Source organism: Ambystoma mexicanum, chromosome 5p (genome assembly GCF_040938575.1).
Source record: "Ambystoma mexicanum isolate Mex_15411 chromosome 5p, UKY_AmexF1_1, whole genome shotgun sequence".
NCBI lineage: Eukaryota > Metazoa > Chordata > Amphibia > Caudata > Ambystomatidae > Ambystoma > Ambystoma mexicanum.
In genome coordinates this window covers 1,258,385,716-1,258,410,269 of record NC_090930.1, presented here as the reverse complement: position 1 = coordinate 1,258,410,269, position 24,554 = coordinate 1,258,385,716, and positions in this window count along the sequence as shown.

Here is a 24,554-nt window from a genome sequence, read left to right as displayed (position 1 = left end):
TTATCAGGGAAGTATGGGGGAATGCTGGGGGATCAAGTGAGTGAGAATTGGAACTCCCTTAGTGTTACTGAGAGAATACTACGGGAATCTCCTGAGAATGGCGAATGTAGAGAAAGAAAAACGAAAGTAGAAAAAAAGGTATATTTTACACCTTCAGTGATCAAACCTACAAGGCAGGAGGCAATGATTAGTTGTACCATAGGCCGTGGCCAAGGGCCTTAGGTAATGAACTTCACAGAAAAAATATTGGTGCAACATGTACAGTGGCCAAGGCCAAAGGCGGTCACCATTGGTCATGTCCAGCGCCAATATTGAACCATCTTTTAATGCTATTACCTCCTTGGCAGAAACCACCCACCCCCATCTTGGACTAAGGCAGAAATAATTCTGATATTTATAAAGGGCAGTAGAGACTACATATTATCCTTCAGAGCATAAACATGTACATTTTGCTCATAGATTTACCATGCTGCCATTGGCAGGGTCTCAAGGCAAAAACTCCAAGAACACTTAGTAGAGGTAAAGATTCCACCGGCATTTCTCAATGATATTTTATGTCTTAACAAGGGAAATGGGGCTGTTGTTAACTGGATCCTGGATAGAAACGCTACAGAGGTCATACACACCAATGGAGGAGTCAGAAAAGGTCATGTTTTGGCCACAAAACTGTTCTGTTCCTTAATGCAAAAGATTGTCACAAGCCTATGTTCATTGCCCACAGATGCACACAAACAGGGACCGATAAAATACTAGTCCTGCTTTACACAGATGACGTGATGCTCATATCTCTGTCCCCTATGTGGCTTAAGAAACAACAGAACTTGGTTTAGAGATTAACATCAGAAAAAACAAAAAGCATGGTTTTCTCCCAAAGCATAGGAAAACAGACCCAAAATGTAGTGTAGCGATTGATGTTAACGCCATTCAAACAAGTAGATATTTAGCCATCTCGGCAGCAATTTTCAAAATCACTGTAAATGGACTGTGCACATTGAGAAAACTGGCCTGAAACCTGACCATTGCTCATTGCCATGCCAGCTGTGGAGATGGTGCCTACTCACCCACTCTAGTTGCTAAACCAAGTTAAATGAGCGTCATTATACAGTACAGAGATATGGGGCTAAACACACCATTCAAAACTGGCAATCGCAAGCAAATATTCTTAAAAAGGGGGCTCCATTTACCACCTAACACATCAAGGTCTATAGGTCCTCATCCGGAGGTTGGCGGTATCCCAATGGTAATTGTGCCGAGATACCGTCAAAGCAAATAGGGGTACTGCTACTTGATCCAGCGCTATTCACGCTGGATCACAAGTAGTGGTTAGGTGGTAAAGTCCCATTCTGGACGGTATTAGCGCCAGAGCAATTATCACTGTGTTAATAGCGCCGAAAATGGGCAGAAAGTGTAGATTTTTACCTTCAGCAAAAAGCTGGAGGTAAGGTAAGACTCCAAACTTTCCACACCCAGCCACCCAGCTCATGATTTCTTTCAACCCTTAAATGCAGTGGTAATAGCATTACCGCTGCATTTAAGGGCTACTGCCTAACTCGTGTGAGGCCCTATGTCACTAACTTAATTAGGACATGGGTGCATAATGGATGATATATCTCTCAAACCCATTTTATATTGGACTCACCTCTAGTCTTCACCTCAATTATAAAAATATAGGGAGGAGTTAGGTTAGAACAAGCGGAAGGGGCATCCATCTCCTGGTGCACACATGAACAATTGACGTTGTCCTTCCTAGGTCTAAGGCAAGTATGGACCAATATGGATCATTTAGATATAAACACAAACATGACCATTACCAGGCCCCATGATGAAATTATTAAAACCATTAAGCTGACTTCAAGTACAAGATCTTTTCTGGAAAGAGAATAATGGGCCTAATCTGACTTTGGGAGAGAGAGATGTATTGACCTGATTCATCCCCCATATGCTAGAGCTTTGTTTATGAAATTCTGTTTTGGAATACTGCCTATTGCGAGTTTATAGTCATTCCATCGACAGACAAAGCATCTAATGCCATTCCATCTAAAAAAAAGCATTGAAAAAAAGCATCTAATGCATTTTTTTCATTATTTTTTTGTAATGGGGGGTCCCCCTCCCAACCCCTCTTTTTTAACCTTTAAAACGATTTTTTTTTAACTAAACCCTTTACCATCTAAAAAAAATGCATTAGATTGTTTTTTATTTGATGCATTTTTTAAGATGGTATGGCTGTCGTTGATTTGGTTGTTGATACAATGACCGGATATCCCTATTGCATCCCTTACCAGCAACTGGAAAACAGGGGTTGAAGACCTTTGACAGGTATGTTGGATTGCCAAGGAATCTCTGGCACACTGTTTATTCTTCTGTCTGGGTTATAATAAATTAAGATCTTTTTTATATAAAACCCCTGCTGAGAGAGAGAGAAACAGCTGGTCCGTAAGGGATGCAATTTTTCTGTGTCCACCAATATAGATGTAGTCATCGTTAGGACCAGTTTGTATAGTCTTAGAGCATGGTTAAAAGGGAAACCTTTTCTAGAGTAGCCACAGAGGGTTGTTCTCAGAGTAGAACACATGCATTTGATACAGATGAAGTTTAAAATCAGAAACCATGTTGACAATATCATAATTATTACTGTCACTATGATTGTTGACATGCACTAGGTTGGCCATACATTTTTTGTAATATAATGAAATATGCTCTGCAATCTTTGCAATTATTGTAATGAGTGTTTTTTTATGTAATGATTGCACAATGGAATTACTTTTTTTATGTGTGCAATTGCTGCAAGACTTATGTCTAATATAGCAATGACATGAATGAACAAATTGATGGCGACAAAACCTTTGAAATTCAGTGAAAAAACGTTGTTCATGAGAGAATGAATGAGCTCATATTTAACACAACAAAACCCCTTAAATTCAGCACTCGCATTTCAGGCAAGTCTACCTTAAATATGAACCCCCTGTTGCACAGAGTTTGACCACAACGATTACATCATAGATGAAATCACTGATGACACCACTGGTGGGATCAAAATCTGAAGGCCCTTACAGAACTCTCCAATAAAATTCCTTTCTGCTGATTCAAACATTGGCAATGCTATTGACTGTACTCTCAAAAATATCATGAGCCAGACCTATGCTTAACCCCTAACGCTTAGCCATTAAAGATACCATGAGAGATTAGAGTAGCAAATGGTATCGAAGTCCAGTGAATAATCTAGTAAAATGAGGGCCCAACACAGTGGATATTTGCCATAATGTGGTGGCGTTGGTGGCTGCCACAATTACTATCTACTAAGTCTTTGTTTAAATCCAGACTAAGAGACATACAACCAGCCACAGTTCCCCTGAAATGTCTGCAGTTATGGGGCTTCCATTAATTAGCAGTGACATTTGCACAGTTTTCTGGGTCCAGACATGGTTTTATGAGTAAGAGAATGATCTCTTTTTTTAACCTGCTTTTCACTGATAGTGAGGTCCTGTTTCCACCCTCCTGACCATCTGTTGTTTTCCTGCACATGTGGAGTTTGTGGCTGGCTGCTGACCATTCCGTTAGGTATGTGCACTTTCTGTGCATTACTGCACCTCCAGGGGAATTATTGAACCTGAAAAATTGAAATTTGAAGAAATAGAAAAAATACAACATTTGCATAAAATTGTTGGAAAGGACTGTTTCATTTGGCATTTTCATCATGCTGCCATTTTTTGAGCTGTTTAATGCCTGGAACTGCTTTGCTATTTTGAAAGCACAAGTTTTCCCACTATTGCCTGCTTATTTGACTGTTTATTGGCCCTTCCAAGATGGCCGTCATAGTTTTCCTTGTTGTGTAGGCAGGCTGGGCTGAACCACCTCTCCTTATGCAGCACTCCCATTAGTTGCTGAGTGTTTTCTTGCATCTAATCACGGACCGGCAGGCTTTAGCCGGCCCTCTCAGCAAAGGCCCACTTCCAAGGCCCCTGTCTGTTCCATGTCCGCTTCCGGAACGCTAATTGGGGTCCTTCTTGCACCTTAACCACAATGATGCTACCACCTCACTCCTCTAAGAAATCCAGACTGCCTTGACTTTGCCTCCTACAGAACTATTGGTTAGTTCCCTCCTCATGGACTCACTCCTACCACCTTTGACTATCACTGTTCTTTCTGTTTGTTACTCCCATGTTGTCATGCTGATGTGCAGGGCTTAATAAAATCCTTTGCTAATATCTGAATCCAACATTGAAAAGTCAAATCTTGCTGTGTTCGCTTTGTGCTAAAAAGTCAAATCTTGCTGTGTTTGCTTTGTACTAAAAAGTCAAATCTTGCTGTATTTGCTTTGTGCTAAAAAGTAGAATCGTGCTGTGTTTGCTTGTTTGCTTTGTTTTAAAAAATGAAATCTTGCTGTTTTGCTTTGTGCTAAAAATTTAAATCTTGCTGTGTTTGCTTTGTGCTAAAAAGCCAAATCTTGCTGTGTTTGATTTGTGCTAAAAAGTCAAATCTTGCTGCCCATTGCAACATTCTCTGTATTTTGTTTGTATACTGATGCTTCTCTGTAACTTACTAGCCCAGTGACCTCACCACGCTCTTTTGTCCCACACCTAGCTGCCTTAGCCCCCCCAGTTTCTCCATCCTCTCCTCTCTTCCACCCATGGCACTTTCTGTTTCTCCTATCTTTTCCAACTGCTTCTCCATTGACTATCCTTCCCTTCTCACTAAGTTTGGTAGAAGGAAGTTCAAAAAGGATATCTTGGCCTCTAACCCTGATCTCCCTATCGCCGACACCTACTCCAATGCTTCCTGCAGACAGACCCTCACTGACATCCTCTTTGTCATTCCTTCACCAGATCTATGGACTCCTCATATGATCTTTGTGCTCTGTGCTATCTCCTCCTCTACCATTAATGGTGACACTCACTGGGAAGTTCTCATGGCTTCCTTCAACTCCTCTAAAGTCATAATTAATTTCTACCTAAATGGCACTGTCATGGTCCAAGGCCCTCATGCCAATCTCCTCCTCTTTGATAGGCGCTTCTCTCGCCTCATCAATTTCCTCTCATCTCCTGCTTTCCCCTCATCTCCCCCCTTGGCTACCTTGCCCTCAATCTCCTCCTCTGCACCTTCTATGGCTCTTTCTCCTCCACAGGGCGTACCTCTGATCTGTACCCCTCCCCAGAAGGTCTTTAAGGCTAGCAACCTTCTTCATATTGCCACTCTCAACTCTCGCTCTGCTGACAAACACTCCTCTGACATCTGCCACCTCCTTGAAGAACTAGACCTTGATGTCCTCGGTCTTACTGAGACATGGTTCATGGCCAGCTCTGTCACAAGCTTTGACACACTCCTCCCTGATGGCTACAAGATCCTCTCCACACCCAGATCCTATCCCAGATCATTCCCACTCAGACCTACTCCTCTTTTGAATGCCTTGTCTGTAGGCTTTCTCTCTCGCCTACCCATTCTCTTACTGTGGCTACCATCTACCGGCCTCCTGGTTAAATCACCTAATTTCTCTCTGATTGGGCGGACCTCTCCTCCTCCATCCTGGCCTCTACCACTCAACTCCTCCTCCTCGCTGACATCAATATACATTTAGGCTCTCCTTGTTCCTCCTCTGTACTCTTCTGTGACCTCTGCGACGCCCTCTCCCTGTCCATCCTCCCCACTGGCCCGACTCACCCTGCAGGGCACACACTCAATGGGCCTCATTGCACGGTAGGCGGTAAGGGTTTACCGGTACCAGTAAGGGCACCGGTACCGGTAAACCCTTACCGCCTTACTACGAGGTCCCTTTGCGGGACCCGACCTTAATGGCTGGTGTAGACCAGCCGTTAAAGTTGGGACTCCCAAAGGGACCTTGGTGCTAATTACGGTACCACAATTTGCGGTACCGTAATTAGCTCCTTCCCCATTCCCATTATGCCGTATGGGGCAAAAATGGGAATGAGGAAGGGCCATGGAGGAAGGGGGAATTACCGCCCTGCCAACCTTGGAATGGGGTGGTAATTCCCCTTTCCTTCATGGTGGTACCGGTATGTTACCGGCGGCAACCATGGTGCTAATAGCACCATGGTTTACCGCCTTCCGTGTAATGAGGCCCAATGTCTTGATCTTCTCTGACCTCACCCTCTCCATCCCTCTGACCACTCCTCTCTCCTGGAGTGATCACTCCCTCCTCTCCTCTCATCCCTCCCTCTCTTCCCTCCAAGCCAAGCCTACCCCAACATTGCCACCTACCTTCTCGGGCATCCAGCCCATGAAGCGTGTGTCAGTTGAGGCTTTTGCTGCCACTTTCTCTCCCCCCTTCCACCTCTGGCTGTCTCACATCCTGACACAGCCCTGTCTCTGCTCTACTCTTCATTCTGATACTCTTTATGCTCTTGCCACTGTCATGAGGATCCGTTTGAAGTCCAAAGCCAAGTGCAATTCCTGCTATGACTCTGACCTAGCTACACTTAAACGTAAGTGTAGGGCGGCTGAGAGGAAATGGAGGGCTTCCTGTTCATCCTCTGACAAACTGGCCTGTCGCCTGCTACAAAGATAATACCGACTCTCTGCCCTCACCAGGAAGAGAGTCCACATTCAAGCTTGTGTCTCTGAAGCATCTAATAACTTGGCTGAACTCTTTAAAATCTGCAATTAGCTGGCCAACCCTACTGCAGTCTCTAACCATCCTGTTGCCTCCCAGGCTCTTTACAATGCCCTTGCCTCTCACTTCATTTAAAAAACCCAGGACATCATGTCCACCCTCTCCACCTGACCCCTCCTCTCCCCTCTCCATCTGTACTTGCTGACCCTCCTTTAGCCACCCTCCACCATCCTTTCTCGTCCTTTCCTCTTTTCTCCCCTGATGAGGTCGCTAAACAAGTACGATCTATGAATGCCTTGTCAAAACAGGTTCATCCCTGTTCCTCCTAAACCATCAAGGACCACATTGACACCCTCGCTCCGGCCCTTGCTAATTTTTTCAACCACTCCTTTGCCTCAGGATCCTTCCCCTCCGCTCTGAAGCACTCCCTTGTGCATCCTCTTCTCAAGAAACCCACAGCTGATCCTTCTTGTCCAGCTAACTATCGCCCAATTTCCATTAATCCCTTATTGGGCAAACTCCTGGAAAAGTTGGCCATCTCTCAGCTTAACCTTCATTCCAATTCTGCTGGCTGTCTCCATGACCGCCAGTCTGGCTTCAGAGCTGTCAGAAACATGGAAACTGCTCTCCTGAACATCTGTGAAGATCTGCTCTCCAACCTTGACTCTAACATTCCCTCTGTCCTCATCCTCCTTGATCTTTTTTCTGCCTTTGACACAGTCAACCATACCATCCTGCTCAACTGTCTCTGTGAAAACCTGGGTATCACTGATCAGGCTCTGGCCTGGCTGACCTCTTTCCTTTCGGATCGACCCTCCCAGGTCCAACTTGGGTTCTTCCTATCATCTATCTTCCTCTCTACCTGTGGTGTTCCCCAGGATCTAACCTCTTGCCCTGGCTTTTCAACTAATACCTAGCAAATCTCGCACACCGCATTGCCATTTTCTGCTCAAATTTCCAGTGCTACGCTGACAACACTCAACTCATTTTCCGGCTGCTCTCAGCCACCTCCTCCCCCTCTCTTATCTCTGATTGCCTAACTGTCATTCAAGATTGGTGTGCCGCCAATGATCTTTGTCTGAATGCCAGCAAGACTGAGATCCTCCTCATCGGCACACCTTTACCATCCTTCCCCTCACTCTCTGGCTGGCTTCCCTTGGCCCTCCTCCTACCTCAACCTGTGAGGCCAAGAACCTCAGGTCATCTTTGACTCCACCCTTTCCTTCTCCGCCCACATCTCTGAGGTCTTTAAAAAGTCAAACTTCCCACTGCACCTCCTCAGAGGTACTCTGCCTTTCCTCTATTTCCCCCAGAAACTCATGGTATCCCAAGCTCTGCTTCTCTCTAGGTTGGACTATTGTAACAGCCGCTTTCTAAATCTACCTGCCTCTACTCTCCGCCCTATGCAACTAATCCAGAACAGGACTGCGAGACTTGTCCTTGGCCTCAAGCCCTGGGATCGTATCTCTCCAGCTCTGAAATCTCTCCATTGGCTCTCAGTGGATGCAAGGATTACATTAAAAAACCTCTGCATTGTCTACAAGGCTTTCTGGGGCCTAGGTCCAAAATACCTTAAGCTATCCCTGCGCAAATACCTCCCCTCTTGAGCTCTTCGCTCCTCTACCTCTAACTCCCTCAGGGTCAGTCGTTTCTCAATGAAACAAGCTGGGGGTAGATCTCTGTCTTTGGTTGGGGCCTCCCTCTGTAACAGCCTCCCTGCCACTCTTACACTTGAGGAGAACCATCTCTGATTCCAGAAGCACCTCAAGACTTTCCTCTTTTCTTCTGCCTTCGCTCACTCTCTCCCCTGCTGATCTGTTCTCTATTGGCACCGTGCACCTGGCCACCCTCTGTCCTCCGGGCCCAGGTACCAGCTCACCCTGCCACCCTCCCACACTGCCTCCGGGCCACCCCTTGCACTGGGGTCTGTATCTGTACCCATACAGCCCCCCCTTTTTCTTCCTGCACTTATTAGACCTACCCTGCCTGCTGCCTTAAACCTAGCACTTGCAAATTGCTGGCTGCACTAACACTGTTTGATGCCTTTATTATTTATTTATTGTTATTTATCTGTTTCTCCTCTGCTTCGCACTTTCCACTTCTCCCTCCTTCCATGCACTTTTCCCCTCCCCCCTCTCCCATGCACTTGCGTGTTCTCAATGTCACTGGGCCTAGTAAGATCGCTGTTTTGTTCTCCCCTGTTCCCCTCCCTTGCCTTGTCGCACTCTGAAACACTTGTGTACGAGGTCGATAGAAATAAAATATCAATATCAATATCAATCACTGAAACTTCCAGAATGTAAGGGGACACTCCTAAAAGAAAGGAGTAATGTATTGATTGTTTGACAGCCCTAACAGCCCAGCTATGTTAAATATGTCAATGAAAGATCAGCAAAAGCACAAGTAGCTTCCACAGCAGTGATTTTAAATCCAGCCATGGTAGTTATCCATCCACCAAAACCTGGGGAAGATGTCTCCTCTTCTTTGGAATAATATCTAAATGAGTGATATGGTACTCAGCCCTGACTTCCCAAGAACCAAAAGGAACATTGAAAGAAACTCTGTTTGTCACAGGCTGCACAATTTGAGCCCAAAATGTCCTTCAAAACATTTACATGGAGTTAGTCACAGAAATGATTTAATTGATCAACGCATGCATTATACTATATTGTGATGGTCTGCCATTTGCTTGCCTGTTGCTCATGATTCCTGGATGCTGCTCCTGAGTACTTTTGGCGCACGTTGGAAAATCTGGACACACCCCCTTTTCATCCCTCCAACTGGCCACTTACCTCATTAACATAATTTCCTGGGTAGAGCCCAGGCAAAGTTCGGATAAGTCTGGGCACAGTGGTCTGCTGCCTGGACTGAAGGTGCTGTTTTACCATGCATGCATACCAGGTTCTGTTGCCCCTCTGATACCTGATCCCTGTGTGTGAAGGAAAACTATGATCTGCTCTGCAGCACTTGTGAAGTTTTGGGATTTGCTTGCCTGCGCCCCTGGGATTCCTGGATGCAGCACCTGTGTACTTTAGGCGTGAGTTTGGAAATCTGGACACGCCCCCTTTTCAGCCCACCCACTGGCCACATACCGTACTTATCATTTCCTCTGCAAAGCCCAGGCGATGTCCTGATAAATCAGGGCTCAGATGTCTGATGCCTAGACTGAAGGCGCTGTTTTACCATGTGTGCATACCAGGTTCTGCTGCCCCTGTGACACTTGATCCCTGGTTGTGAAGGCAAACTACGATCTGCTCTGCAGCCCTTGTGACGGTCTGCCATTTGCTTGCCTGCTCACCTGGTATTCCTGGATACCGCACCTGTGTATTTTAGGTGTGAGTTTGAACATCAGGACACGCCCCCTTTTCAGCCTGCCCACTGGCAACAGACCTTACTTAACATCATTTCCTGGGCAAAGCCCAAGCGAAGTCCAGATAATTTCGGGCTCAGCTGTCTGATGCCTAGACTGAAGGCGCTGTTTTACCATGTGTGCATACCAGGTTCTGCTGCTCCTGTGACACTTGATCCCTGGTTGTGAAGGCAAACTACGATCTGCTCTGTAAGTCCTTGTGACGTCTGCCATTTGTGGCCTGCTCCCAAAGGATTCCTGGACGACTACTCTGTGTAGTTTTGGCACGAGTTTGAATATCTGGCCATGCCCCCTTTTCGGCCTGCCCACTGGCCATGGACCTTACTTAACATCATTTCCTGGGCAAAGCCCAGTCAAAGTCGGGATAAGTCTGGGTGCAGCTGTCTGCTGCTCTCCGCTGACAGAGGCTGTTTAATATATACTCGTTACACGCTTTACTGAATACTATTATGTCTTCTGCCTGTTTATGTTTTTCTAGTCCATCACGACCAACTTCCTCGCTTGTAGCAAGCCCAGCTTGCCCATCTTAGTGCAGCTACCATCATTACATGGTTGCTTTGATATTTTTTCTACTCATGATATGATATGATATCATATTTTATTTACATCGTGCTCGTACACAGGTGTTTCAGAGCGCGACCAGGCAAAGGGAGGGGAACAGGGGAGAAAACAAAAACAACGATCTTACTAGGCCCAGTGACATTGAGAACGCGCAAGTGTATGGGGAAGGGAAAAAGGGGGAAAGTGCATGGGAGTGGGGAGAAATTGGAAAGAGCAGAGGCTAGGAGAGAACAAGATAAATAATAAGTAAATAAATAAATAAATACATAAATAAGGTGATCAAAGACAGTGGTAGTGCAGCCTGTCAGTGGCAAAGTGAAAGGTTAGTCAGATACGGTGTATCTGATAAGTGCAGAAGAAGAATGGGGGGGCTAAATGGGTACAGATACAGGCCCCAGTGCAAGGGGTGGCCAGGAGGCAGTGCAGGAGGGAGGCAGGGTGAGCAGGTACCTGGGCCCGAAGGATAGAGGGTGGCCAGGTGCAACAGTGGTGAGAGAGAAAGCAGATCAGCAGGGGAGAAGAGGGGCAAAGGCAGAGGCGAAGAGGAAGGTCTCGAGGAGCTTCCGGAACCATAGATGGTTCTCCTCAAGTTTCAAGGTGGCAGGGAGGCAAACTCGTACTCCTGTTGCTATGCCTAGCCCAATTCCTATATCCTGTTCTAGTCATAGGCACTCTCATACTTCAGCTTCCCGTACATTTTCTCATCTTATTAACCCAACTACTGATTCTCATTTTTCTTGCACTAACTTTGCACTCTGGAACGCTTGGTCCCTTTCTAAAAAACTCCCATGTTATCCTTAATTTGTTGCTGCTTTTTAATTTGCACTTTATGTGTATCACTGAGACTTGGATTTCTTCTTTCAATTCTGCTATTCCTGCTCCTACATGATCGGTTTACAAACCATGATCTGAGCTACCACTGCTATGCATATGATACACAGTTGTATTTCAGGCTCTCTCTTCTGAAGCACACTACAGCTAATTATTTTTACTAATTTAGCCTCCACCAAGAAGTGGGTTGACCTATGTTGGAAATTATCATCTTTGGCATATCAGACAACTTAAAAAGGTATCAAGTGATAATGTTGCTGGGGAAATGGCCGCCAGGTGGCAATATTTCCCTAAAAATGCACCCTTCAGAAAATCAAACACTTTCCCCAAATATTGTAGGATTGGAGGTAATAATATATAATTATACCCCTCCTAGAATATTTCAGGAAAAAAGTTTTTGGGATCGGAAAAAAAGTCACCTACCTAGCGACTTTTTCCGGCGACATAATCACATAGAAGCCTTAAAAAAATATACCAATTGTCCACTGCAATTTTTCATTGATGTGTCATGTGTCCCAATACTACCCAGTATGAGAAGTTGAGGGTTATTTTTGTGTAACACTCTTTGGGTATTTCACTCATATTAGTCTAATTGCCAGTGCTTCAGCCTATCTTACATCTCTTTAAAGAAAAGTACCAGTGTTTGCCAGATTCAGTAAATGCATGCCTGGTTGGCTGGTGCTTGTCTATCACAGTCTAGTAAACCTTTTGTTGTTGTAGCACTATGCTATGGAATAGGCAATAATCGTTTCAATCCCTGTCCTAAACCAGAATTGTTCGTTTTAGTGGGAAGGTTCATCTGTGCTGCACTGATTATTTCTCTCCAGTAGGAAGGTATTTAGAAAAAGAACATTTTAAATATGTATTTATTCAGGGTATGGGAAAATGTACATTTTGAATTTACAATATTGGTTATTTATTTAAAAAATATGCTCTATACAAGTCCCGCAGAGAGATGAGATAAGAAATATCAAGTGTTCTCCATCCCTTGCAGTGCCACTTCTTATGTTTTTCTCTGCCTTCTCTTTGACACATCATTTGAAATGATGCAATATTTCGGCACCTCATGAATAGTGTGGTTGGTTACATCATGGTGTGGTTGGTTACATCCAGGGCATCCACTTTGAACAGCTTGGCTGAGCGGGTGACTGCGTTGGTGATGCCCGTGCTGGTAAGGCCCTCCTGGGCCTTTTTTACATTATTTTGCTGCTTCTTGTTCCTTGTTGTGACCCCTGCCAGACTGTTTGTTTCCCGGTTTCCTTTCCACCCTGTTCCCCCTCCCTCCCACCTCTCAGCCCGCCCACCATGCCCCTGATAGGCTATCTCCACTGTCGTGTTGGGTCTAGTGACCCACAGCATACTGCGCTCACCATTGAACACCTTGGCTGAGCGGGTGACTGCTTAAGCGATCCCCGTGCTGATAGGACCCTCCTGGGCCTTTTATTACATTATTTTGCTGCTTCTCATGCCTCGTTGTGCCCCCTGGCCCACTGTTTGTTTCCCAGTTTCCCTTCTGTCTTGTTCCCCTCCCTCCCGCTGCTCAAGCCGCCCACCACCCCCCTGATTGGCTATCTCCACCGTCGTGTTGGGTCTAGTGACCAGCAGCACACCGCGCTCGCCATCGAACACCTTGGCTGAGCGGGTGACTGCTTAGGCAATCCCTGTGCTGGTAAGACCATACTGTGCCTTTTTTTTACATTATGTTGCTGCTTCTTGTCCCTCGTTGTGCCCCCTGCCCCAGTGTTTGTTTCCCAGTTTCCCTCCCACCTTGTTCCCCTCCCTCTCGCCTCTCAGCCCACCCCCCACCCCCAATTGGCATTTCTTTCTTTCACCTCTGACCTTCCCAGGGCAGCCCTCTTCCCGGCAGCCCCACTGCTAAGGGCCCCTAGGCAAAGGGCAGCTCCCACAGAGGTGGCTCCTGGCTGTGTCTGCAGGTGTCCGCAGGGGTAGCCAGTTGCCGGCCGTCCACCAGAGTTGACCCACACGCTTCCCTGCTGACCCCTGTCCACCTAGCAGACTCTCAAACTTAGGAGTGTTTTCTCCTGTTGGAAAAAAATGTATTGCAAAAGTGTTTGAAATTGCATTGTGAAACCTAGGCCTTTTCCCCCTTATTCAGGACTCTCAAACTTAGGTGTGATTTTCTCCATTGTGATAGTCTCATAAATCCGAGCATCTGTCATCTTGTTCAATCCTCTCACCTCTCTGTTTCGTCTGCTTGCACCCTGCCCTGTGTCCTTCCCTAGTGTTCTCACCTCACCTCTCCCTCCCCTTCTCCCTATCCCTCCCTGCTCTATTGTGCTCTCTGTCTCTCCTATCTTTTCTCACTGCTTCTCTATTGACTATCCTGCTCTCCTCACTAAATCTGGTAGGAAGAAGTTTAAAAACAACATCCTGGTCTCCAAACCCGGGCTCCCTAACCCTGAAACCTATACCAGTGCCTCCTTCAGGCAAACTTTCACCAACATCCTCTTTGTCATTCCCTCGCCAGAGCTATGGACCCTACATATGGTATCTGTGCTCTCCCCATTCTCCTCCTCCCCCATTAATGGTGGCACCTGGTGCAAGGCCTCTTTTGTACTCCTTCCACTCCTATAAGGTCATCATTAATGTTTATGTGAATGGTACCGTCTTGATCCAAGACACTCAGGCCAACCTTCTTGTCTTTGATAGACGCTTCCTGTGCCTCATTAATTGCCTTTCTTCTCCTGCTGTCCCATCCCCCCCTCCATGGCTTCCTTGCCTCCCCCTGCTGCCTCCTCCTTGGCTACTTTGCCCTCTCCTCCTTTCCTTTCTGCCCCCCATCTGGTGTCTTCTACACCTCCGCAGGGCATACATCTGATTTGTACCCATCCCGAGAAGTCTTTCAAGGATGGCAACCTCCTCCATATTTCCACTCTTAACACTCGCTCAGCTGTCAAACACTCTTCTGACATCTGCCGCCTTCCGCAGGAACTTGACCTCGATGTTGTCAGTCTCACCGAGACATGGTTCACTGCCATCTCTGTCACAAGCTTTGATACTTTCTACCCCGACTGCTACAAGATCCTCTCTGCAATCAGGCCCAACCGTTCTGGAGGGGGTGTAGCCCTGATCTTCCCCGAGTGGATTCCTGCCTCTGTCATTCCTACACACCCCACTCCTCTTTCGAATGCCTTGTCTGCAGGCTCTCTCTCTCTTCTAGCCATTCCCTTACTGTGGCTACTATCTATCGGCCACCTAGTCTGATTTCCTCCTTCCTCTCTGAGTGGGCGGACCTCTTCTCTTCCCTCCTGGTCTCAACCACTCAACTCCTCCTTCTTGGAGTCTTCAACATCCACCTGGATGCCTCCTGTCCTTCCTCTGGACTCTTTTGCGACCTTTGCGACTCTCTCTCACTCTCTATTCTCCCCTCTGTCTAGACTCAGTCTGCAGGGCACACACTGGGTGCTCTGATTTCCTCAGACATTTCCCTTTCTCTCCCTCTCACCACTCCTCTCTCCTGGATTGATCACTTTCTCATTTCCCTCCAGCACACCCTCTCTACCCCCATCCCAAGATTCCATCACTGCCACCCTCCTTCTCAGTAATCCGAACCATGAAGCGAGCGTGTGCCAGTAGAGGCGCTTTCGCCACCGCTTTCTCACCCCCTCCTCCCCCTTAGGCTGACTCTCACCCTAACACAGCCCTTTCCATGCTCCACTCTGCTATATCTGATACTCTTGATATTCTTGCCCCTGTCATGAGGATCCGCATGAAGCCCAAAGCCAAGTGCAACTCCTGGTACGACTCACACCTTGTCACCCTTAAATGCAAGTGCAGGGCGGCTGAGAGGAAATGGTGTGTCATGTACATCCTCTGACAAACTGTCCTGTCGCCTGCTCCAAAGGCAATACCGGCTCTCCATCCTCACCAAGATGAGAGCTCACATCCAAGACCGCATCTCTGCGGCCTCTAACAACTCAGCTAAACTCTTTAAAATCTGCAAAGAACTGGGCAATCCTGCGGCAGTCTCTACCTCTCCTGTCTCTTACAAGGCCCTCTGCACGTCACTGGCTTCTAATGTCCTCTCTAAAACTCGGGACATCCTGTCCTCTCTCCTCCCCTCTCCCCTTCCTCCTTCTACTCCCTACTCTTCCTCTGGCCCTTCTGCACCCACCTCTCCTGCTTCCTTCTATGCCTTTCCCCTGTTCTCCCCAGATGAGGTTTCTAGACAAGTCCGTTCTATGAAAGTCTTGTCAAAACAGGTTCACCCTTGTTCCTCCAAAACCATAAAGGACCACATCGACTCACTGGCTCCTGCCCTGGCTGACTTCTGCAACCAATCCTTCGCCACTGGAGTCTTCTCGTGCCCCCTGAAGCACTCCCTTGTGCACCCTCTTCTTAAGAAACCCTCTGCCAACCCTTCCTGTCCATGTAACTATCGCCCAATCTCCATCACTCCTTTCCTGTGCAAACTCTTGGAAAAGCTGGCCATTTCTCAGCTCAACCTTCACACGGAATCTGTTGGTTGTCTCCATGATCATCAGTCTGGCTTCAGAGCTGCCAGAATAAAATGGAAACTGCTCTCCTGAACATCCTTGAAGACCTGCTCTCCAACCTTGATTCCAGCACCCCCTGTGTCCTCATCTTACTTGATCTCTCATCTGCCTTTGACACAGTCAACCATGCCATCCTGCTCAACTGTCTCTGTGATAACCTGGGGATCACCGGTCAGGCCCGGTCGTGGCTGACTACTTTCCTTTCTGACCATCCCTCCCTGGTTTAACTTGGGTCCTTCCTCTCCTCTATCTCTATCTCTACCTGTGGTGTTCCCCAGGGGTCTAACCTCTCTTCCCCACTGTTCAACCAATAACTGGCACTTCTTGCCCACCACATTGCAGCGCTCTGCCCCAACTTTCAGTGCTATGCAGAAGATACTCTGCTCATTCTCAGGTTACCCTCAGTCACCTCTTCTCCCTCTCTTATCTCTGACTGTCTGTCTGCTATCCAGGAGTCGTGTTGCATCAATGATCTCTGCCTTAATGCCAGTAAGACCAAGATTCTCCTCATCGGCACACCCGCTCTCTCCTTTCCTGTCACTCTCTGGCCGGCCTCTCTTGGCCCTCTTCCTGCTCCCACCTGTGAGGGTAAACACCCCAGGATCATCTTCGACTCCACACTCTCCCTCTCTCCTCACATTTCTCTAAGAAGTCACAATACCAGCTGCACCTCCAAAAAGGTATTCTTACTTTCCTCTCCTTCCCCAAGAAGCTCACTGTCTCCAGAGCTCTGTTGCTCTCTAGGCTGGACTATTCCAACAGCCTCTTTCTAAATCTTCCGGCTACTACTCTCTGCCCTCTGCAACTCATATAGAACAGGACTGCGAGACTTGTCCTTGGCCTCAAGCCCAGGGATCGTATCTCAACACAACTGAAATCTCTGCACTGGCTCCCAGTGTCTGCAAGGATTAAGTTCCTTTGTAAAACCTTTTGTATTGTCCAGAAGGCCTTCTGGGGCCTGGGGTTTCAATACCTTCAACTCTCTCTTCCTAAATATCTTCCTACTCGAGCTCTTTGCTGAGCCGCCTCCAACTCCCTTAGGGCCAGTCACTTCTCCAAGCATCAAGTTGGTGGTAGATCTCTTTTTTCAGCTGGGACATCCCACTGGAACAGCCTCCCTGCCTCCCTGAAACTCAAGGAGAACCATCTCCGGTTCCAGAAGCACCTCAAAACCTTTCTCTTTGCTTCTGCTTTTTCTCCTCTTCTCCCCTGCTGACCCCCTGGCTGTAACTGAAACTGCACTGGTTACCTGGCCACCCTCTGATCTCGGGCCCAGTTCCCTCCCCCGCCAGTCACACACACTTGGACTGCCTTCCTGGCTACCCTCGCACTTGGGGTCTGTGTCTCTATTCCCACAATCCCACTACCAGCAGTTGACATTGGATGTCACTTACCCTTGCACTTGCCACCTGCTGGCCGTACTTCACTTATTGGTTATTTATTCTATTATCCCATGCACTGAATTGTCCCTTCCCGCCTACCCCCGGCACTTTCTCCCTTCCCATGCACTTGCGCGATCTGAATAACACCTGGCCTAGTTGGATCGCTGTCTGTCTTTCTCATGTTCCCCCTCCCTTGCCTCTTCACGCCCTAAAAAACTTGTGTATGGGTGCGTTATAAATGCCTTATCATATCATATATCAAATTATATCATAAGCTTTCTTTTGTGGTCTCGGGGACATGTTTTGTTGGTTCACTAAACTATTTACAGACATTAAAGGTGGCATCTTCCGGCAATAGCCATAGTTTGACATCTGAAAAATAATTTCTTACTATGCCCGTCATGCAGGATGCCCAACTGTGGCTGTGCCTACCTATTGGTCCTTAGCTGGGTATCTTCCCTATTTCTGGCCTTTACTTGTACCTTCTCTTACATGAGTTTTTCTTTGTGTTGATCTTAAGACATATTGTTTTGGTGGCAGGACCTCTCATGAGGTGCGGTCATGAGCTCATAAGAGATCTCATGCCAGTACCTTTGCTGCTATCAATTCACTGATTGCAAAGTTTTGGTTTCTAAAATACATTTTTCTAGCACCACCTCGATGTGCGACATGATTGTGATACACTTATGCTTGTGAATTTCTAACTGTAAGATATTTTGCTTCACTAACCCCACAGCTGTTTCTCATGTGCTGTTTAGTAGTGAGGGTTCAAGTTTACACAGTGCCATGCATTAAGCGCTTTGGATTAAGGCGCTATATAAATAACACATCATTATCATTATCATTTTCACATGTGTGGCCCACACATTCTTTGGGCATTTCTCCACAAATTACGCTTTAGTTACATTGACAGAAAGCCGTCCTTAGTTTTAGCACATTCTGGCTGATTGAGGTCGACTTTGGTGAAGCATTCACAAAAGAACAGATTGAGGATCCATGTTTCACTCATTTTCTTTCAGTACATGCTAGAAATGTAACATTTGGAAGGAAATGACAGCCAGAAATCTTCAAAATCACAGCAGATACCATACTATGATATACTCATTAGATTGAAACTCGGTGTTGCCCCCGATCAATGCATGCATGCCTATCATTTGCAAATTCCCTTTTACCCTCTGTTAAATGTTTGGCAGTGCCCATATACCCATTTATTTATTTATTTTATTTATTGAGCATTTGTAAGGCGCCTATGCTATGCATCAGAAAGTGTTTCCAGGAGCCAGAAGGCAAAGGGGAAGAGGGAACGTAAAGGAAAAACAACAATAAACGGTCCTACTAGGCATTGTGACATTCAAATCATGCAAGTGCAGCAAACAAGAATTGCGGTGGGAGGGGGGAGGTGAGGGAGGATGAGGGGGAAATTATGGGGAGTGGGAGAGTGAGAATACCAATCTTTCTATGCACCATGCTTTGTAAAGTACCTTAGTCATGTTTGGTTTTCAGGGTACCCTGTTGACCCTGTTTAAACAGACCTTGAAGTCCACACTTAAATCGTTTTCTTAGTAGCGATGTTTACCACTCAAGCGCTCTATTGCAGCATTGCAATCTCAAAAGTGCGGGGATAGTTTTTAAATGTTCTCCTATTTAAAAACGCTTTCTGCAACGTGTATTGCATATGTCTCTGCAAGAAAACTAAACCCGAGCCGCAGTGTGATTCGTGCAGTGAAAAACATTCATTTAAACCCTCAAAAAAATGGATTGAAATTTATAACGTCCTCAGGGCGATCTAATTTTAGATAGGCATATGTTTTATTTACAGTACTAGAAGCACAACCTTTTGAATAACGGCTCCTCGAGTCCTCCTATCATTCTGTTTGCCCTCTACTGTTCATTTAACATTGATAAAATATCTTTATTACCATAAGATGATGAGAGTCGCAAATAGCAATCCAAATATGGCTATTTTTCCAAGCTAGTCTTTTATGCGATGATAGAAAAATGTCTTGTGATTTACATTTCATATGTTTTCTAGCTATCTGAAAATTAACTCCAGCAATTGAGAAAAAAAGATTTAGCCCATTGCCAGTATTCAATTTCGAGCTGTTTCAATATAGGTACTTGATCTTGTTAATTTAATTTGGTTGTATTTCACAAATATGCTAATAAATGCAAAGGTGTACTGTAGTGCAGTGCATCAGCACTCAGGGCAAAAGCCAGACTGTTTACCGACAGAGCGGCTGCATGTTTTCCCAAAATGCATGTGCTAACATGTTTAGCGTTCACCTTTGATGATTTGCATACTACTTGAAAACTATATTTCATAGAGTCCAAATAAGGCTATTATGTATTATCATGTAAATCATCTTCGTCTACTACTACTATCAACAACGGGGCAAGACAACGCAGAGAAACGCAGGTTCAAATCCCAGTCCCGCTAAGCGTGTTATTTTTCTGCAGGTTTGTTATTAATGTATTATTATTATTATTATTATTACTACTACTATTATTATCACCAGTATTATTATTAGTATTAGTGTTATTGTTAATAATAATAATAATAATAATAATAATACTAATAATAATAATTCTGTCACTTATTTGCCATCCTGTCATTCCATTGAGAGGGAAAAGGGAGATGGAGACCTAAATTAAGACAATGGTCATTAAGGTTTTCTAGAACTTGGAAGTACACAAAGTCTGCACACTGCAGAAACAAGCTGGTGCTGGCACATCTGTCAAGCCAAAAGATGAGTTGACACAAAGAAACTTTGTGTGACTAGACAACTTAATTACACAAAGCAGGCGTGACAGATTTCCATCTGCTAGGAAGGATCTGGCAGATTTTCAGACATTTTCTAGTTCTAGATCTCGTTCTCATAAGTGAATTCTTCCATGATGGTGAGATCTGCAAAACTGCTTTACTTTCAACCAGTGTGCTGTGCTTTAAAACCTGGTCTTGGTGGTTTTGTACTTAGATTGGCCTAGCAGCTCTATTCCTGACTACCCTTTTTATGTGATGATAGAAAAATGTCTTGTGATTTAGATTGCATATGGTTTCTAAATAGCTTCATCATCTAAACCATTGAGCAGACATGAATTAACTAATTTGAGCATGTAGCAAGAACAATTTTTAAACATGCTCTGCCATTCCCACTGCTAGTTTATTCTCCACTTTACACAAGCGCACTTGTCTGCGTGATGACCTGGGTATAAACGATCAGGCCCTGGCCTGGCTGACCTCGTTCCTCTCTGATCGACCTTTCCAGTTCCAACTTGGGTCTTTCCTTTCTTCTATCTCACTCTCTACCTGTGGTGTTCCCTAGGGCATAGCCTCTCTCCCTGGCAGTTCAACCAACACATGGCACCTCTTGCCCACTGTATTGCAGCTATCTGCTCTAACATTCAGTGCTGTGCTATGCGGATGACACTCAGATCGTTTTCAGGCTCCCCTCTGCCACCTCTTCTCCTTCTGCCATCTCTGGCTATCTGTCTTCAATCCAAGGGTGGTGTGCCACCAACTATCTCTGCCTTAATGCCAGTAAGACATAGATTCTACTCATCGGCACACCTGCACCCTGCTTTTCTGTCACTCTCTGGCTGGCCTCCGTTGGCCCTCTTCCTGCTCCCACCTCTCTACCTTGACTCTCTCTACTCTCTCTACTGACCTGAACTTCGGTTCCCAAGGGCGTTCAACCTACCAGCGCCTTCAGACCATACCAATGGTATATAAGGCGCTATATAAATGCAAAATAACATAACATAACCTGTGAGGCTAAGAACCTCTGGGTCATTTTCGACTCCACACTCTCCTTTTCTCCTCACATCTCTGATGTCTCTAAGAAGTCAAACTACCAACTGCACCTCTTCAGAGGTATTCTTCCTTTCCTCTACTTCCCCCAGCAGCTCACTGTTTCTAGAGTGTTGGTTCTCTCTAGGCTGGACTACTGCAACAGCCTCTTTCTAAATCTACCTACTTCTACTCTCCGTCCTCTGCAACTCATCCAAAACAGGGCTGTGAGACTTGTCCTTGACCTTAAGCCCAGGGATCGTATCTCTCCAGCACTGAAATCTCTGCATTGGCTCCCAGTCGCTGCAAGGATTAAGTTCAAGACCCTCTGCATTGTCCACAAGGTCTTCTGGGGCCTCAATACCTCCAACTATCTCTTCATAATTACCTTCCTACTAGAGCTCTTCTCTCCTCCTCCTCCAACTCCCTCAGGGTCAGTCGCTGCTCCAAGCAACAAGTTGGTGGTAGATCTCTTTCTTCGGCTGGGGCCTCCACCTGTAACAGCCTCCCTGCCTCTCTGAAATTTCAGGAGATCCATCTCTGGTTCCGGAAGCACCTCAAGACCTTCCTCTTTGCTTCTGCCTTCTCTCTTCCTCTCCCCTGCTGATTTCCTGTCTAATACTGCACTGGTCATCTGGCTACGCTCTGATTTCGGGCCCAGGTCCCTACCCGCCCAGTTGCACACCCGCACTGCCTGCTGGCAATCTTTGCAATTGGGTCTGTATGTGTAATCCTACAGTCCCCCTACCTGCACTTTTGGACACCTGCTGTCTGCACTTACCCTTGCATCTGCTACCTGGTGGCTGCACTTCTTGTTATTGTTTTGATCCCATGTACAGCACTGCCTCCTCCCCTTCCTCAGGCCCTTTTTGTCTCCAACTCCCCTGCACTTGCGCGATCTCAATGTCACTTGGCCTAGTAAGACCGTTGTCTCTGTCCTCCCTCTGATCCCCATTCCTTGCTGCGTCGCGCCTTGAAACACGTGTGTATAGGTGCGTTACAAATGCCATATCATATCATATCACTATTAGACCTATTTATAAAATTGTACAAAAAGCAGACAATTCTCCAGCTTTCATTCCTTCCAAAGGGATGTATAGTTTTGCAAAATGATGTCCATTCATTGCTGTTGCAGTTTAACATGGTTAAATGCAATTATAACTAATGAAATAATAACTACTGAAAAGTTAACAAATACAAAATATCTATTTCCAAAATAACAAATTCATTTTTTGTTGTTTAGGGGGATCCCCCAAACTCCCTTTCTTTAATAATACTTTTCCCCTCACCCCCAAAACCACTATTCCCTCTCACAACCCCATTTTTAGTTTTTTTCAAAATTAGTTATTTTGGAATTAGTTGTTTTTTCATGTGTTATTTTTTCATTAGTTGTTTTGTTTTCAATATAATCACTGTATACCATGTAAGACAAGATCTGCCTCTGCCTGGTTTAGCAACATTTTCTTATACTTTAGAGTTTAATGATGCCACATTATGAAATGGCTCTTCCAAGTACTGAGCTACATGAGACTTCAGATTATGATTCTGTTGATTGGATTTGTGCTCTCCAATCCCATTCTTGGTTAGTGCAATCGGCCATTGCTATCCCAAGTAGAGTTCCATAGTTTTGCTAGTACTAGAAAAGTGTTTCTAAAACAAATAACATTTCAAAAACACAGGGCCTTGGTGACACTTTACTGACAACTGCACTTCCAACTTGGGAACGTTGGAGCCTGCTGCCATCATGCTGAGAAGGTGGAGGCTGGTTGCCAAGGAGTACCAAACACTTCCATGCAAACACATGATACATATGTATTTCATGAGGATGTGGTGTGTACCGTTGTACTGCCACCTAGCACTCCTTGAATGTGCAGGGAATTTTGTGAATCATTTGACAATTACATTGTATGCTCTTGGGAACTGTGCCCAGCATACGATGTGCTTCAGTGCACACAGTTAGCAACATTTGCATGAATTGGGCCCTGAGAAAATCTTCAAAATCAAATGTATTTGTACTGGACTACAACCAGCTTTTAAACACACTTTAAAAAAACTAATTAAGATGTAAATGAATGTGTAAGTAGTTTGAGAAATACTTTCATGCTAGCTCTTAAAGGTCAACCACACATAACAAATATCCTGTGAACAATAAATATAACCATAAACACACTTTGGTGGGGACACTGATGCACTCTCCCAGGCTTATCACTCAGACGTAATTGAAATACAGATTTCAAAATGTAAATTATACATGCAATGTGTTTATGTCATATTTGGCTCGCATGTAGAAAGACAGACTGTATGAGGACTGGGTGAATAAAGTGGACATGTCATCATGTGGGCTTTCAAAAGAAAATATATGCTAACAAAATTAAGTTAGCATTCTTTCTATATTGCCTACTATCTCCCTCATAATTGTATTAAAACAAAACGTCTAATTTACTTGGTAAACCTATGTTGTTTGGAGCATTTACCCTGTCAACATATAAATCCATCACAGCTTTCATAACCTACAACACAACCAGGGTCAGACTGGCCTTTTCGGTCATTCTGCCACTGGCCGAATGCATTGGGGACCCTGGGGCGGTTTTTCAGAGAGCCACCCCTGGGCTCGGTCGGACTGGCCTCTACGGTCATTCGGCCACTGGCAGAAACGACTTGGGGACACTAGGGCTGTTTTTTCAGACAGCCTCCCTTGGGCGTTTTTTTTTTAAATTAGATTTTGTTTATTTTTTATTATTACATTGTTTGATTGTCTGACTGAGACTATGACTGCTGTAATGACGCAGTCTCAGTCAGACAATGAATTTGCCTGTGGCAGGGCCGTGGCATTAAATTGTTGATGCAATCCCTCCTCCTCTCTCCCTCCCAATGAGTATGGCTGCTGCCCAGCACCTAAGAAAAATAGAGTGAATTGACTCTATTAGGACTGGTGCTCTCAGTTTGCCCTAAAAATAGGGAATGTCCACTTTTGCAATGTATGTTCGTATTTTCGTGAAGATTCAAATTAGAAACTGTGCATCATTTTCTTAAAAAAACGAGATTTTTTAACACACACAGGCGTTAGACCGCCGATGAACAACATCCAGTACTACTTCAATAAGGACAGCGTAGTCATGGCGACAGTCCCGCCTTCTGTGCATACACAGAGGTGGGACCCAGGGTGTACGTGTTGCCACGCGACGCCTTTGGATCCCCATGGCAACGCAAAAATTCTGCTCCCGTCACCACATCCAGTTGTACTCTAATTAGCACAGCATGGTCATGGCAACAGTCCCGCCTACTGTGCTTGCACAGGGGTGGGACCTAAGGCGTATGTGTTCCTACGCAATGCCTTTGGATCCCCATGGCAACGCATACATTCTGCTCCCGTCACCACATCCAGTTGTACTCTAATTAGCTGAGCGTGGTCATGGCAACAGTCCCGCCTACTGTGCTTGCACAGGGGTGGGACCTAAGGCGTACGTGTTCCTACGCAACGCCTTTGGATCCCCATGGCAACGCATACATTCTGCTCCCGTAAATTCATGCTTGCGCCCCT